Genomic DNA, 12,767 nt, shown 5'->3' on the forward strand with positions numbered 1-12,767 from the left:
ATCATGAAGCCGAGATGGGAGGAATCAAGAAAGAGAATGCTGCTTTGAAAGCTTCGGTTGATGATCTTCGTGCCACGAAGACATGGCTTCTTTCGGAGGGTGCGCGACTTTTGGCTAAGAATATACACAAGGGCCGGGAGATGACCGGCGCGGTGGCTGCTGTGAATAATGCAATGAGTGCGGTCGGCGTTAATTCTGGTCTTCACAGCGGTTATCTTCATGCCCTAAAGTTGAAGACTCCCTACTTAGAGGTCCCGCTCCTGAACCGTAATGCCGCGGAGGAGCTGAATACGGCGGTGGCATGCTTTGACTCCCTTACCTTCCCAGTGGTTGAAGATCTCCCCAAGTTAGTTAACGAACCATTGTTCAAGATAAAAGAAGCTTTATCTTTTGCGAATAGTGGATCTTCGGAGAAGTAAGGTGGACATGCCCGGCTCTTTGGGGTATGCATCTTGGCGGTTTGTAGTTTGTTTGGATAGTGATTTTTTCTTTTGATAGTGAATATATTTGGTACTTTGGGGTAGGTACCTTGTTCTGACTCGTAATGATGTTTTTACTTGACAATTATCCTTTGTTAATGGTTTTAATATCGTTCCGGTTGCATATATCCGGTTATTTTGATGTAGCTATTTTGTGCATGCGTCCATGTTTTAATGCGTACATTTTCTAATTTTCAGAACGTTCTTAGTTAGGTGCGGATCCGTCTTGTGTTTTGTTTAGGATAATTTTAAGTGAGGGAAATACGAACGATACCAGCTCGTCCTTTCCTTTTAGGGTTAGTTCCCTGTTTTCGGCCGATGGTTGTTTATAAGTTGCAACTTTGTTGATAGAAAATTTATGGTATTCTATTTAATTGATCCGAAGTTAAACTTCTCCGGTAAGCTCAAAGGTAAAAACATTTTAAATAGTCCGCAGGTAAAAACCCTCCGCGGTTCTTGGAATTGTAAAATTGTTCAGTGCGGGTAAAAACATCTGCATTACAAGAAAAACAAAGGTGACGGAGCTCGTAGCTTCCGTTTTACAAATTTATTTCGTAACATAGTTTTTTCAAAGAAAACACTTCTTAAGGTGCACTCAGTTCCAAGTGCGGGGAACGGAGGTTCCGTCCATTTTGCTTAAAGTGTATGCACCGTCCTTTCCTGCTGTCTTGATCTGGTACGGACCTTCCCACTTGGGGGCCATTTTTCCGGTTCCTTCAGCCAAACTTGCTTCGTTGCTTCGCATGACATAGTCTCCGACCTTGAACCGGACCGTCTTTACTTTAGAGTTGTAGTGTTTTTCCAACTCTTTTTTATATTTCGCTTCCCGAATGGCCGCAAGTTCTCTCCTTTCCTCGGCCAAATCAAGATTCAGGCGAAGTTCTTGTTCATTCTCTTATTGACTCTGTTGCTTACGGGGAGTAGGTATCCCTACTTCGGCGGGAATGACTGCTTCGGTACCGTATGTCAAGCTGAAGGGAGTTTCCTTATTGCTTGTCTTTGGCATCGTCCGGTGAGCCCATAAGACATGCGAGAGCTCATCTGCCCATGAAACGCCTTCCTTCCCCAAGCGCTTTTTAATGCCTTCCACGATGCTGCGGTTGGCTCTTTCTACCTGCCCATTGGCCTGAGGATGGGCGACCAAAGCAAAATTATGCTCAATGTGCATTTTTTGACACCATGTTCTGAACGGTTTTTCCGCAAACTGTTTTCCGTTGTCGCTTACTATACAAAGTGGCATTCCATACCTGCATACTATGTTTTCCCAAACAAACCTCAGTACTTGCTCCCCTGTGATGGTCCGGAGGGGTTTAGCTTCGATCCATTTTGTGAAGTAATCAATGGCGACCAGTAGAAATCTCACCCCTCCGGTGGAAGCCGGGAAAGGACCGACGATGTCAATCCCCCATTTCTGGAATGGCCATGCAGAAGTTACAGGGACGAGGTTGTTTTTAGCTCTATAGCTAATAGGTGCGTGCCGTTGACAATCTTCACATGCTTGTAACTCGCTAACGGCGCTTTGATGCATACCCGGCCAAAAATATCCGGCATTCATAGCCTTAGCAATGACCATTCTAGGTCCGAAGTGGATGCCGCATATTCCCCAGTGGATTTCTCTAATGACATAACTGGCTTCTTCCGGAGTTAAGCATTTTAGGAGCGGACCCAGGAAGGTCTTTCGGTAGAGTTGCCCATCATGGACCTGGTACTGCAACGCCTTCACCCTTAACTTCCGGGCTTGAGCTTTTTCTTCTGGTAATATGCCATCTTTCAAATACTCCAAGATCAGAGTCATCCAAGATCTTTCCTGCACGGAGACTGACATTACGGACTCTGTTTGATGGATGGCCGGAGCTTGCAGAGTTTCGACTAGCACTTCTTTAGACAAGTGACAAAATGCTACGGAAGCGAGTTTACTTAAAGCATCCGCCTTTTTGTACTTGCTCCGCGGTATGTGTATTATCTTACAAGAGTCAAAGGAGGAGATTAGGCTGCTAACTTGGTTAAGATACCGAACCATGTTTTCTTCCCGTGCCTCGTACTCTCCACTGACCTGATTAGCGACTAATAGTGAATCAACATGTGCTAGTACGGAGGTTGCGCCAGCCTTGGCTGCGGTTTGGAGTCTAGCGAGAAGAGCCTCATACTCTGCTTCATTGTTGGAAGTTTTAAACTCGAAACGCAAAGCATAAGTATACTCTATCCCTTCCGGATCTATCAGGATTAAACCTGCTCCCGAACCTTCTTTGCTGGAGGCTCCGTCCGTATAAAGGTTCCATACCCTTAGTAATGCGGATTTTTCTTTGACACTTTCTCCGGTCGGTACCTCTGTGAGGAAGTCTGCCACGGCCTGGCCTTTCACCGGGCCTCGGGTTCGGTAGGTGATGTCGAAAGCACTAAGCTCAATCGCCCATTTGGTAAGGCGCCTGGAGACCTCCGTCTTCCTGAGAATTTGTTGGATTTGAAGATCAGTTTGTACCTCTATGTTGAAGGCCTGGAAGTACCTTCGGAGACGTCGGGAAGCATGCACCAATGCGAGTGCCAATTTTTCTATCATTGGATATCGAGTTTCATAGTCTTTCAGGATGCGGCTTACGTAGTAAACTGGGATTTGTGCTTGATCCCGGTGTACCACAAGTACCGCACTTATAGCGAAATGAGAGGCGGAAAGGTAAACCGTGACTGTTTCACCGGTGACTGGGGCGGTTAGAGTGGGTAGCGATCCAAGACACACTTTCAATTCCTGGAATGCCGAGTCGGCTTCCGGCGTCCACTCTATCTGACCTTTTCCAGTTCGCTTCTTTAACACATTCATGAAAGGGATAGAGCGATCAGCTGCTTTTGATACGAAACGATGGAGTGCTACCAATTTCCCGTTTAACGATTGGATTTCTTTAACCGTCTTTGGGGGCTGCATGGAGATTACCGCTTTGATTTTGTCAGGGTGTGCCTGTATGCCAGACTGTGTTATCCATACCCCTAGGAACTTCCCTTCTTCTAAACCGAAAGAGCATTTTTTGGGGTTGAGCTTGAGATTGATGCTCCGAAGCCTGGTGAAGGTTTCGAGTATATCATCGATCATATTGTCTTCGGCCTTACTTTTGATTACCAGATCGTCCACGTAAATTTCCAAGTTTCTCCCAATCTGGTCTTTGAATGCTTTATCCATCAGCCTCTGGTACGTTGCTCCGGCGTTCTTCAGCCCAAACGGCATTTTGGTATAGCAGAAGAGCCCCTCATTTGTTACGAACGCCGTCTTGTCTTCATCCTCCAAAGCCATCTGGATCTGGTGATAACCTTTGTATGCGTCCAAAAAGCATTTTAAACGAATGCTGGAAAGAGAATCAATCTTCAGATCAATCTCCGGTAAAGGGTAGCAATCTTTTGGACATGCATTGTTTAGGTCAGAGAAATCAACGCACATTCTCCATGTTTTGTCTTTCTTCGTTACCATTACCGGATTGGAGACCCATGTTTGGTACCGCACCTCCCTGATAATTCCGGCACTTAGTAGGTTCCGTACGTCCTCGGAGATGGCTTTGTTACGGGCTGGGGCCATGTTTCTTTTTCTTTGAGCCACTGGCTTTACTGAATGCGACACTTTCAATTTGTGCTCGGCCAAACACCGGGGAACTCCGACCATGTCAGAGGTTTGCCATGCAAATACGTCAAGTGAATTAGACAAAAGCTTCCATAGTTTCTTTTTGATTCGTTCAGGGAGTTGGGCCCCGACTGCAATTTTTTGCTCCGGAAAATGCGAATGTATAGCCCAGTCTTCCGTAAGGAGGTTTGGAGGTTGATCATTACCGCTACTTTACCGTATTTCTGCTACGCAGATTGTTGATTCAGAGTGCAAAGTTGCTATCCATGCTTCGGTGGGGAATTTTAATGAGCCGTGGATGGTAGAACTGATGATACCGAAAGCGCACATGCCTGGCCTCCCAAGTATGACGTTGTGAACGTATCTTGCTTCTACTACCAAGTACGTCAAATTAATGGTTCGTACCATGTTTCCTTCACCCATCGTTGTCGGTAAAGTGATTTGCCCGACGGGCTGTACTACTTCTCCAGAGAAACTTACTAATCGCATTGAGACTCGTATCAATTTTGCTTTGGTTTGCGGAGCTAGCTGTTGGAAGCACTGTTGATACATGATCTCTGTGGCACTTCCGCTGTCAACGTAGACCCTCCGGACTTTGTGACCTGCTATGACCGCGGACACTATGATAGGTTCGTCTTTTATTTCTCCGGGGGTAATTGGAGGGAAAGCAATTGGTTGGTGCATCCAGGCGGCCATATGATGACTGGACCGCTTGATACCCTGGTTACCTACTTTTCTGATCATGCAGATTGCTAGCTGATTGTTCGGATTATCCGCCGAATTTCCTGAAGACTTTCCTTCTTTTACTTCTTTTACAAGATGCGACAGTTTACCAGACCGCACTGCTTTTTATATTTCTTGCTTTAGGGACCAATAATCGTCTGTATTCTGACCTCGAGCATGATGATAATCACAGTACTTTTTGGAGTTCTTGTCACCTGGGTTTCGGAGTTTTGGTGGGGCTGGAAAGCTTGCTCCTTCAGCACTGAGGATTTCACTCGGAGTTTTGGAAAGATCTAATAGGTTGTAAAACCTTGACCCGGAGCTTCGTCCTCTCTGAGATCTATCATTTCTGCTGTAAGGGTGCGATCGTCCTCTGTTGCCGGACGGAGCTTTATCGAATACGGACCCACCATTTTTCTTCCAGGAAGACATCTTATGATCTGACTCCGGCGTTGGATTACATGCATTTTTCCCCCGAGCAAAAGCTCTGGCTCGTTCCATTAGTACTTGCATGGTCTTCGGCAGATTCTCGTGCAGTTTCTCAACTAGCTGGTTGTTCCGGACACCATGACAGAATCCGGAGATCCTTAACTGGTCGACTACCCCGCTGATCTGCATGCTTTCCCGATTGAAACGGTCTATGAAACTATCCAGAGATTCTCCATCCTTTCTTCGGATGTTGTGAACTTCAGTGATTTCTTTGGAGTAGTGCCATTGTTGGCTAAAATTCTGGAGGAACAATCTTCGGAACTCCTCAAAGTCATTTATCTCTCCTTCATTCAATGCGTCAAACCATACCCGGGCAGCCCCAGTTAGTGTTTGCGCGAACATGAAGCACCACGCCGGCATCGGCCATTGTTCTACTCGTGCAGCTTTTAGTCTCTAGCCTGCTGGGCTTTTAGTCTTCGAAGAAGACTTGCATTTTTTGACAAGAATTCGGCATCGAATTCTGATGTTTGAGATGTTGGAACCAGTATGAACGGCAGAGTTGTTCCTGGCCCTGAACTCAAAGGAGCTGAAGTTATGGAGCTAACACTTACTGGTGCTACAGTTTGTGTACTAACAGCTATGGTTCCCGAATTCATGGAACTCGAGGCCGCCATAGATCAGTTTACTGCTCAAGAAATTCACTAAAGTGAAGGACTGTGAGCTTGTGAAATCGGATGGCGCCAATTGAAGAACCAAAAAGTCGAGTTAAGGCCGGAGCCTGTAATCGAGGATTTGGGTCTTGTAAAAAGCTCGGAAAAGGTTCCTGCAAAACAAAAAACCGTTAGGCTCGCCGCAGAGATGGGAGGGCCTCTCTGCGACTGTCACACCCCCAAAATCCACACGCGGAGTACCGCCGCTTGGAGGCGTGACGTGACCAGGATCAAGCCATCAATCATATCAAACATAGCATTTAATAATAAAAGTAGATAATGTAATTCATCACGACATGATTGATGTTCAAAACCAAACTTAGTATCAATAGCGGAAGCATGTAAGTAAACCCAACATAAATAATAATGTATGAAATGTCATAAGTGTTTAATAAGCATTCACGATCCATTGCCCACAACGACCTGCTCCTCCTTGTGCAAGCTCCATAAGTACCTAAGGTCCTGCAAGGCATGCAGCAGAGAGTCAACAACTAGTTGAGCGAGTTCACAGTTAATAGTTCATAAATAGTATAGTGTGAGTAGTAGTATGTTCGTTCGTTATGTCATGTATCGTATTAGTTTCCATCGCGGCCTCCCAGGCAGGTATGCGAAGTTTAGGGGATGTTCTTCCCAAGTATTCTAGACTAGGTTTATTTGTATCGCGGCCTCCCAGGCAGGTGTGCAAAGATTAGTAAATTTAGTTCGCGACCTTCCTAAGGCAGGTGTGCGAAGTCAGTCATAATATCGCGGCCAACCCTTGGCAGGTGTGCGAAGATCAGTTCAATAAGTGTTACTAGTCTAGCCGTATCTTGTCGTTAGGTTCTATCATCTGAGTATATACAATAAGTCATCCAATCCCATTCCCACCCTGGGAACCCCATGCCTTGGCTGTGTGAACTCACCTTGGGTTTGCTCGGCAGATACACAAAGTTCGGTTAAGCTATATAGTGATCAACCACGTCCTAGCATGGTTATTATACAAGTCAGGTTCGCATTCAAGTATAGCACGTATGTTCTACACGTATTGTACACAGGTATAATCATGGCATGCACAAGTATGTCATAGCAGTCCAATAGCAGACACGTAAATAAGTCCAAGTATCCGGCCCAATCAGTTGGGCTCGTAACAGCGAAAGTCCAATAATAATGTGCAAGTGTTCACGGTCTCGAGTTGAGACTAACGATCTCGAGTCGAGACTAATCGGTCTCGAGGTGTACTAGTTTCGAGGTCTCGAGTCGCAACAAGGGCGGTCTCGAGTTGTCATGGTCTGGTCGAGACTGCACGGTCTCGAGTCGCAACCGGACCCGCAACCATGGTCTCGGGTTGTGCTGTTCTGTGCCGGTAATGTGGTCTCGAGTCGAGACTAAGGGTTCTCGACTCGCAATCCGTGTCGGGACAATGTGTAACAGATTTCCTTACTTAATCAGTAACAATCATTCCGTAATTTCAGCTAACAAGTTAGGCAGTTTCGAATCAGATCAATCAACCATTTTCACAGTTTCAAACCATCTTCAAACATGTTCATATTATCATCATCATCATACGAAGCATAAACCACAACATTTAACTATCATGTAATCGGACTCTAGACTAATCATGCCATCCTATCAATATGTATGTGAGCCGATTAACATGAACACTAAGAAATATCATAGTCAATCATGCTAACAGGAATTCTAGATCATGCAATCCGATTAATAACAACATCATCACATAATCACACATATAAAACACGTAATCGGTAAACATACTACTAACCGAGATGAGAAAAGGGAATGATCCGAATCCAAGAGCTTCGATGGAAAGGAATGCTCGGATGCCTCGGTTCCGAGTCGAGAGAGAGAGTGTGTTCTACGGTTTGTGTGTGTGAGGATGTTTTGTAAAAGTGTGAGATAGTTACCACATCTCAAAGTTTATGCGATTAGGGGATGGGCCGAACCCTCCCTTGGGCTGCCCATGGTCTCGAGTCGGATGTGTGTGGCCCGAATGGGCTTGTGTAGTCGAGTGGGTCACGCAAGCATATAAACAAACATTCACAATTTCACACAAGGCACGTATAACATGTTATTCAAATAGTGCTCACATAATCACGTAACGTTACACAAAAGTAGGTTTGAAATACGAGTTGTCATAGCGACCACCCTCCAGCGTGAGGATAAGTATTTGTATAGAGAGAGAAAATAGAGAGAGAAAGTAAGGACGGAGGTACAGAAAATCGTACTTGGCTTTATACTTGACGGGGTATTTATAGTAGTCAACTGAGATGACGTCATTCGTTTAGACGTACTTTAAATGGAGGTTCGCCTCCGGAGGTGCTTGGTGAGGAACGGACATATTTTAGATGCCCGTTCTGGGGAAGTTCGGTTCGTCTCAGAGGTCTTATCCGGCCTCGGATATGTATCTTCATTTATGAAGCCTGAACATGTGAATTTCTCGCAACAGATACTGTATCAAAATAATAACTCAGTTGTTTCAAGCTCAATAATATCGCTCGGTAGTTTTCTTCGCGGAGAGGATGATTGTCGGAGGAGAGAGGTGAAGTGATGTCATCACGTTTTCTAGGTGATGGTATTGCTCTGCTGCATCGTTCACTGGTTTTCCTGGGGTGTCACATCCTCCCCCCGTTGATCTGGAATTTCGTCCCGAAATTCCGCAGTAGTAGCTTCAGCCTCAGAAGTGGTTGCATTGGTTCCGAATAACTGGGGATACTTTTCTGTCATCTGGTCTTCGCGTTCCCAGGTGTACTCTGGGCCACGACGGGAGTTCCAACGAACTCGAACAAGAGGGATTCTCTTGTGTTTGAGGACCTTAACATCCCGGTCCGTGATTTCAACTGGCTCCTCGACGAACTGCAACCGCTCGTCGATAGTGAGTTCCTTAAAAGGAACTATGAGGGTCTCATCTGACAGGCACTTTTTCAGATTTGACACGTGAAAAACATTGTGAACTGCACCGAGTTCAGCTGGTAGGTTTAGCTTGTAGGCCACTTTGCCTATTTTCTCAATGATTTCAAAAGGTCCGACGTACCGCGGATTTAGTTTGCCCCGTTTGCCAAAACGTACCACACCCTTCCAGGGTGAGACTTTAAGTAAAACCCGGTCCCCGACCTGAAATTCCAATGGCTTCCTACGCTTATCCGCGTAGGCTTTCTGACGGTCGCGTGCTGCCGCCATACGTTGCCGTATCTGCGCAATCTTTTCCGTGGCGTCCACTACAATCTCTGGACCCGTGATCTGACTATCCCCCACCTCTGCCCAACAGAGAGGTGACCGGCATTTACGCCCATACAATGCCTCGAATGGAGCGGCTTGTATGCTGGTGTGATAGCTGTTATTGTATGAGAACTCCACCAAAGGGAGATGCTTTTCCCAGCCGTTGCCGAAATTAATGACACATGCCCGAAGCATGTCTTCGAGAGTCTGGATCGTTCGCTCAGACTGCCCATCCGTCTGAGGGTGATACGGTGTGCTCATGTCTAACCGTGAGCCGAAAGATTTATGCATCGCTTGCCATAGCTCTGACGTGAATCGTGCATCCCGATCCGAAATGATGGAGGTGGGCACCCCGTGCCTCGAAACAACTTCTTTAAGATAGATGTCTGCAAGAGTGGCGAACTTATCCGTTTTCTTTATAGCCAGGAAGTGTGCAGACTTGGTGAGTCGATCCACGATCACCCATATGGTGTCATTCCCACGCTAGGATCTGGGTAGGCCTGTAACAAAATCCATGGAAATTTCTTCCCATTTCCATTGTGGTATCCTGGGTTGTTGAAGTAGGCCCACTGGTTTCTGATACTCCACTTTGACTTTTGCACATGTCAAACATTTGCCAACGTAGGTCGCTATGTGGGCTTTCATGCTAGGCCACCAATAAGTAGTTCCGATGTCATGGTACATCTTATCCGACCCTGGATGTACTGAGTAGCGAGACTTGTGTGCTTCATCCATCACAAGCTCTCGTAAACCGCCATAAAGTGGGACCCAAATACGCCCTGTTACATAGTAGGCGCCGTCTTCCTTTTGTTCCATTTGTTTCCTTGAGCCGCGTAAGGCTTCAGACTTGACGTTTTCGGGTTTCAATGCTTCTATCTGAGCGGTTTGTATCTGTGCAGGAAGACTGGACTGAATGGTGAGTTGCAAAGCTCGTACACGCCTAGGTGTAGTATCTTTCCGACTGAGGGCATCAGCCACAACATTGGCCTTGCCTGGATGGTACTTGATGGCGCATTCGTAATCGTTCAGAAGTTCGACCCACCTTCGTTGACGCATGTTCAAATCCTTTTGCTTAAGGATATGCTCGTGACTCCTGTGATCGGTGTAAATTGTGCACTTGGTACCGTACAGGTAGTGTCGCCATATCTTAAGCGCGAAAACAACAGCTCCCAGCTCTAAATCGTGCGTCGTGTAGTTCCGTTCATGTACCTTGAGTTGACAAGAAGCGTAGGCAATAACTTTATCCCGTTGCATCAATACACACCCAAGACCCTGTATCGACGCGTCACAATAAACCACAAAGTCGTCCGTGCCCTCTGGCAATGAGAGAATAGGTGCGCTGCAAAGCCTATCCTTCAGATACTGGAAAGCGGTTTCCTGGGAATCTCCCCAACGGTAGGTGACACCTTTCTGTGTCAGTAGTGTAAGCGGCTGTGCGATCTTCGAAAAGTCTTTGATGAATCGTCTGTAATAACCCGCCAAACCTAAGAATTGGCGTATTTCCGTTGGTGTACGCGGTGCAGGCCAGTTCCTGATCGAATCTACCTTGGATGGATCAACATGGATCCCATCCTGGTTTACCACGTGGCCTAGAAAGTGGACTTCACGAAGCCAGAAGTCACATTTCGAAAACTTGGCGTATAGCTGTTCCTTTCGTAGGAGTTCCAAAATAAGTCGTAGATGCTGCTCGTGTTCCTCTTGACTCTTGGAGTAGATCAGAATGTCGTCAATAAACACTATCACAAACTTGTCCAAGTAGGGTTTGCACACCCTGTTCATAAGGTCCATAAATACGGCAGGCGTGTTTGTTAACCCGAATGGCATAACAAGAAACTCGTAGTGACCGTAGCGAGTTCTGAACGCGGTTTTGGAGACGTCCTCATCCCGGACTCTCAGCTGATGATACCCTGACCTCAAGTCTATCTTGGAGTAGTAACTCGACCCTTGCAACTGGTCGAATAGGTCGTCTATACGTGGAAGAGGATAACGATTCTTCACCGTTACCTTGTTCAGTTCACGGTAGTCGATGCACATCCTGAAAGTGCCATCCTTCTTTTTCACGAAAAGTACTGGAGATCCCCAAGGCGATGAGCTTGGACGAATAAAGCCCTTTTCCAAGAGTTCTTGTAACTGCTTCGACAGTTCTTCCAGTTCAGTTGGAGCTAAACGATACGGTGCGCGGGCTATTGGTGCTGCTCCAGGAGCTAACTCAATCTGGAATTCGACCTGGCGATGAGGCGGTAGCCCAGGTAAATCTTCAGGAAACACCTGAGGAAAGTCGCGTACTGCTGGAATATCCTCCAACTTCTTTTCTTTTGCTGATGCATCAGTAACAAGTGCCAAAATGGCAGTGTGACCCTTTCGTAAACATTTCTGCGCCTTTAAGAAAGAGATGATGTCAACCACAGCACCACTCTTGTCGCCTTGAACTTCGAGAGGTTCTTGACTAGAGCGAGGAATACGAATGATCTTTTCTTTGCATAAAATCTCTGCGTGGTGTTAGGATAACCAATCCATACCGATGACGACATCGAAACTACCCAGAACTATGGTTATAAGATCAATCGAGAAGGTCTGACCAGCTAAAAAGATGCTACAACCCTTGACTACATGTGCGGCTTCTACACTTTTACCATTTGCTAACTCTACGACATGTTTGGTGTTTAAGGGTGTTGGTGTACGTTTTAACAATTTACTCATTTTCAAGGACAAATAACTTGTATCAGCACCCGAATCAAATAAGACAGTAACATAAATATCGTCGAGAAGAAACTTACCCATAACCACATTGGGATCATTCATTGCGTCTCCTCGCCCCAGCACGAAAGTTCGACCCCTTGCCTCGTTGCCATTGTTGTTGTTGTTTCCCCCATTGTTGTTGTTCCCGTTGCCCTGGTTATTGTTGTTGTTGCGATTTTGGTTCTGGTTCACTTGAGGGCAATCGCGTTTGAAATGACCTTTAGCTCCACACTGGAAACATCCCCGGTTTCCACGCTGTGGCTGCTGCTGCTGGCGGTGGGAGTTGCTGGTTCTGATTTGCTGGCCGTGAGCTTCTACAATCCTTAGCCTCATGACCCATCTTGAGGCATCTTTGACAACGTTCCCTGCGACATCTTCCACTGTGGTGTTTGTTGCACCTACTACACCATGGGTGAATCCCCCGATATCCACCCTGCCCCTGACTGCCTGTTGATTGCTGATTCGGACTCTGGTAGTCATTTGTCTTGCGCTGCTGTGCTTGAGACTGAACAGAAACTGATCCCTTGCTGGAATCCCCCTCCCATTTTCTCTTGTTGTCACTGGGAGTAGCAGAAATAGTGACAGTAGTAGTGGTAGCACTGACGCGTTTGGGCAACTTGTTTTGTTCCACTGCCTGATCTGTGAGGCGATGAGCAAGACGCTGGATATCTTGGATATTGTCGAGGTTAGCCGACGTCACATGACTCTGAATCTCTGGCGCAAGTCCCTTGAGGTACAACTCAATGCGCTTAACTGGAGGGTCCACCATAGTTGGACACAAGATGGCTAATTCGTTTGACCGTTTCGTATAAGCCTCGATTTCTGACCCCGTCATCTTCAGATGGTAAAGCTCATCTTCCAACTTGTGGATGT

The sequence above is a fragment of the Helianthus annuus genome, chromosome 11 (genome assembly GCF_002127325.2).
Source record: "Helianthus annuus cultivar XRQ/B chromosome 11, HanXRQr2.0-SUNRISE, whole genome shotgun sequence".
Classification (NCBI taxonomy): Eukaryota; Viridiplantae; Streptophyta; class Magnoliopsida; order Asterales; family Asteraceae; genus Helianthus; species Helianthus annuus.